This window comes from Chenopodium album, chromosome 11 (genome assembly GCF_948465745.1).
Source record: "Chenopodium album chromosome 11, dcCheAlbu1.1, whole genome shotgun sequence".
Taxonomy (NCBI): Eukaryota; Viridiplantae; Streptophyta; class Magnoliopsida; order Caryophyllales; family Amaranthaceae; genus Chenopodium; species Chenopodium album.
The window spans coordinates 15,561,551-15,567,550 of record NC_137844.1 but is presented as its reverse complement, the minus strand read 5'-3'; positions in this window follow the sequence as shown (position 1 = coordinate 15,567,550).

Genomic DNA, 6,000 nt, shown 5'->3' with positions numbered 1-6,000 from the left:
TAATGCGAAAAGGAAGAAATACAGAGTAATAAGATTTTTAGTATTCATAATATTAAAGCTTAATCTTGTTCTCAATTAAGTAGTATTATATAGTATTACATAACATTTTTTATATACTTTACTACTACACTTTCATATTTTTATTTAAATTATTATGGTTGTGTATCATTCCCTTCCCTAAATATAAGGCTAAACTTAACAAACTTCTTTCAAAAAATAATAATAATAATAATAATAATAATAATAATAATAATAATAATAATAAAAGTAACAAACTTTTTAGTGGAAAAATTTTTTATAAGGTAATGCCAAGTGTACTTTAGGGATACTTATGGAGTTATGGGGATTACTTTAGTATATAGTATAGATTAAGCTTTACTCAATTACTCTTATAAATAGTTTGAGGATATTTCTCTAAAAATAATTTTTTATTGTATTTACCATAATTAATATTAACTGTTAATAACTAAACTTATGGTATAAGGTCAAGATGAATAAGCTCCTCAAATATGCTAGGTATGGTGCACACATTAGCCACCCTAGGATATACAAATGTTCAAACTGGACTCTATTAAAAAATATTTTATCGGTTTTACTCTTATAATTAGTGTGAGGATAGGATAGATATTTATATCTCTAAAAATAATTTTTACTGTATTTTCCCTAATTAATATTATCTGCTAACAACTAAACTTATGATATAAGGTCAAGATGAACAAGCTCCTCGAACATACTAAGTATGGTGCACGCATTAGCCACCCTAGGATATATGAATGTTCAAACTGGATTTTATTCTAACATGAAGTTGAAGGTGGTTGGTTTGCAAAGAGGTATGAGTTTGAAATCAAGATTGAGATTAAGGTAGTATGAATTAGGGTTAGTTTGAACTTACACTTAATACCACTTGTTTGGTTGTGTTAAAAATTGGACATGACATGGTATGAGTCAAATATTTTAAACAAACACTACTTTTAGGTTTTATTTATTTATTTTAACTTAACACCTAAATGTTTCCTTCCCATCACTACTTCATATTTTTAGGGTGTCGAGCTATCGATTATTGTGATAAAAATTGAATTTTAATTCATCCAAATTAATTTTGTAATTTGGTTAGTACTTTTTTACAAAAAAAAATAAAAATAAAAAAATAATAAAAAATTTTGATTTTTTTTTTTCATGAAAAATTAGATTTTCAAATTGAGTCTTAATAAAAGGGTTTGGATCCAAATAAGTTAAACAAATCGAAAGTTCTAATCCCTCCGTCCCATAATATAGTTCCTAGTTTTCTATTTTGGAGATCCAAAATGTTATTCCTGATTCTATTTTTGGATAGTGTGTAAAGACTATTATACCTGTAGGCGTTGTTTGAAGTGCGCCTACATTAAGCATTTTGGGAATATGCTTGGCACTCATAGGAAGTGGGAATTGACATATATGATTAGAGACAAGGAAAGTATGGAGCCGCCAACAAGTTTTTAAGGAACTTGTAAACAGTTCACGGATCATAAAAGACAACCACGATAAAGGGACAACGAAAGGCAACAACGATTGACCCGTGAAGGTTACACCCCATTCATAATCCATGAGATTACTAACTCCATATGGTTCGGAACCACGAAAGAAGGATCGGGGATGATGGTACGAAGTGAGTCATGGAGTCACATTCGCCCGTATTGGCCTCTACTCGATTCTTATTGTGAAAAGTGATTCCTGCGATCTCAAAGGCATATAAACAAAATATTCAATTCGCTCCAAACTATTATGTAACACCCTAGAAATTCCTTTCTTTTAAAATACCTGTTTTGCCCTGTTTAAAACTTTAAATAGGAACATCTAAGATATTACCGTCACCGTGAAAACGGCTAAGGAAACTATCAAAGACACACAGCGGAAGACTAATTTCAAAACCATTCAAAACAAGTCAACTTGAAAGGTCAACCAATGAAAGTAAAGTCAAAACCAAAGTCAACGAAGTAAAATAAAATCAACCTACAACTTGGAACCACCGTAGGCCCTTATTAAAACCAAATCGACTTCAAAACTTTGTGTTAGTCTCATGAATAATAATATCATAAATAATTAAAGCATTAAACACATCATAAACTTATGGAAAACTAGCATGATTCGCTCTTCACTCAAGCCCATCATGAATATGCTTCATCACCTGAAAAGCTTCTCTCTACTTGTTTCCACTACTCTCCATTAAAAATGGGTCATCATAGGGCCAAGGTAAAGACAAGGCCAACAAACACACAAAACACACAATCAGCAAAGCTGAGTACATAAGCGTAACTAAACACACTAACATGCCTTTACCTATCAACACACAACTTACCTTTGTTGCCCTTGTTTTTCAATCATACAACATTCAACAAAACTTTTCAACGAGACAACTACATAATTTGTTTAGCGTTGATTATGCATCGAACGGGTTTCCCAACTAACCTCCCCCAATAAATGAGGTTACTGACACGGGAGCTAACCGTGCCAGCATCGATAACCGCTCGTAAGTGGCGGAATTCCTGCGCATAATAATAATAAAAGGAATGTACAACATCCTGTACTCCAGTAGAAGTTATGGTTAAATATAAAACCCCATAACTCCCCCCATATGTTCATACTCAAGGTATATACGTTCCAAGAGTTTTGGTGCATAATCTCTTTCACTTTACGTTATTTACATATTATTAAACTTGGTGATGACTCTCAAACCATAATCATTCAATCAACAATAATTATTCAAACAATCAAACATACCAATTTAATTCTTGAATAACTAGTGACCACATAATATTTAATGTTGAACCCTTTTTAAATCTACCTCGGTGTCAATGACACCTTAAACGCTTAATGCGCCAAAAATCCTATCTCTCGACACCTTAAGTGCACTAAGGCACCAACATACAATTTATTCCTCGTGTACATAGACACTTACATAGCTCTTTTCCCATGCTTAAAACATCAATAAAAATTATATGAACCATAATAAAATTCTCTTTTAATATTCCAAACCAAATTAAACATTTAGTTTAATTAAACATGCTCTCTATCATGTCATAAATAAAAGTGTGGTTCATATACAATATTCCAAGTGATTATTTTCAAATCAATAATCCATCACAAATAAATCATGCTTCATAATCCAATCACTAATAACAACCAAACCACAATTTCCAACCATAATCTAGCATGATACTATTTGGAATTAATTAATCACATCTAGCATGCTACTACATCATCAAAAATATGCTAAGTACGCGAACATACCTTGAATATGATCTTAAAATCGCCACGACTAATAGAAATTACTCACTTCGAAGTCTCCTACAATTTAAAATCATAGAAGAGTATTACAATCCTCTCTACACAAATTTCCAGCAATATATACTATCATTAAACCCCTCATAATTTAATTAAAATAAGCTGAAATTATATTTTAAACATCATACTTTAACCCCAATTAATGGGTAATTAAAATTCCTTAAAGAAACTTGATTTTTAATGCACTACCAAAAATGTCAGCATTATATTTTAATGAAAACTTGCTGTAATTAGGCCTTAAAACACTTAAATCAAAGGTTAAAACCATCCTATAACATAATCCTTCAATAATTAATTATTTATGAATCTAGGGTTTCAAAATTGGGGCTTTTATATTAGAATTAAAATCTAAAAATTAAATTACGTACTACTTATACTCAAACATCATAATATTAATCACAAAACCCATATTTAATAATTAGATCTAGGATTAAATTGATTTTTAAAACAAAAGAAATTTTTTTTTTTGTTCGAAGAAGAAGGGCAGCCGACAGCCACCCACGGTTGCTGCCAGCACCTGTGGCTGCCTACTGCTGGTGGCTGGTGCTGCCTGCGGCCGACGGCCCACCGGTGGTGGTGGTGGTGGCCGGCGATGATGGTGAGGGCCGAAAGGGGAGGGGAAAAAGAAAGAAAAGAAAAAGAAAAATAAGGAAAAAGGGAGAGAAGTTTACCTTGGGTTTTCTCCACTCTGGGCAAAGTTTGATTTGCCTCAAGTGTTGATTATTTATACCCCTTCTCTATAAACCCTTCTTCCTAAACTTTCCCTTTTTAATCTTTCCTAATCCCTTCCCTAATAAAACTTTATTAAAATAAAACTTTCTTAAATAAATTCCCAATTTAAATAAAATAATTAATTAAATAAACTTTCCTTTTATAAAATATTTCTAAATTTATTAAAATGAATAATTTAAATAAAACATCTCAATTTATTTAAATACTTCCTTAAATACTTATTTTAAATAAAATACATATAAAAATACGGGGTATTACATATTATTATGCTAAATTGGTTGAATATTAATGCAACACATAATTTAAAATATCGTGATCACTTTGATTAAACAACAAAATTAAAAAGGAAGCTAAGCCGGTCGTCCAAATTATCTTATTAGGCGTGATTTTCGATTACATATTCCCTTGAAACATGTAATATAGTGATTAACAAATATAGTAAAATTAACATTAATATTGAAAGCAATTTAACAATAAACGTTAGTCAAATCAAATCATAATAATAACCCTAATCATGATACTAGCAATATTAAATAAAATAAATAATTAAATTAATTAATTACTCACATTCTGCACATTCCTTTAAATTGCTACATTATGAATAAACTATTAGTAACTTCAATTATAAATAAAATTGAAATAATTAAATTAAATAAAAAGTAGAGTTGATTTGGTCCAAAACCTTAGTTAATTATACCTTTCACACCTTGGTTTAAGGACGGAACCTCGGGTCAAGTATGGACTCCTTGAAGTGCTTAGGGGAAGTATTATAGAAGAATACGGTGGCTAGGGTTTAGGCTAAAGCAAGAGAGAGAGAATAAAATAATTGTTGGTGTAGAGGAGAGAGAATGAATTTTTGGTACCCCGAACTGCAGAAATGAGGCTTGTATTTGTAGAGGAAATGAATAGGAGGATGCACGGAACCCTAGAGCTGAAGATAAACCCTGATTTGGGCACCGTGACACGGTCACTGGACACCGTGTCACGGTATTTTTTTTACCGTGGCGTGGCAAAAAGATTTGCCCTAAATACGATCAAATTGATAAAGCGCGTGCAGAGAGTACGCGGGAAATTCCCGTGTGACAATATGTATACCGTGACACGGCAAAGGACACCGCGACGCGACAATGTCCACCGTGGCGCGGCACGTGGCGCCGTGTCACGGTGTACAATTTTCCAGAAATGCGTCCAGGTTCATAAGCGCGTGAGAAAAAAAAAGCTTAAAAGACACGAGAAAGCACCGAGCCACATCAGATTTTGCCGCGACGCGGCGTTTTAGCTGCTGCGCGGTAATTTTAGTTTTTTAGGCGTTTTTAAAACTATGATAACTTTGATCTGTAACTCAGAATAAGGCATATAATATATCATTGGAAAGATTATCAAGTCTACTTTCCAACCCAATTAGAATGAGGTCAAAATAATTTGTAAATTTTAAGATATGTCCGTTTTAGTGAAAGGGTGTTGGTTTTGGGCCGAGTTTAGTGGTTGGCTCATATCTTCTTCGTTTTAAATCGGAATTGGGGTTATGATATATCGTTGAAAATCTTTTTGAAAGGCCTATCCAACCAAATAATAATTGGATCAAAATTATATAGCCAAAAAATCAGATTAGCTCCGTTTTGTGATGTGGACACGAAAAGAGGAAAACAAGTTATGGTGTGGGGAAATAGGCTAAGAATTAGGTACGTTTATGAAATATGTTAAATAGAAATATGGATTAAGCACTCCAAATATTAGATACTCAACCGACCCATAATGGCGGTGAAAGGTTGTTCATTATCGGGTTTGGTTTCATGGAGACATTTATAGGTGTCTACAATACCCTTACTTTTTTAACATCATTCCCTATACTTCCTAAATTACCCTTGAATTTTGTACATGTCATGTGCTTTTTCCACTTTCTCTCTCTAACTTTTGTTTATAGTTGTACTTTTTACTTTTATCAAT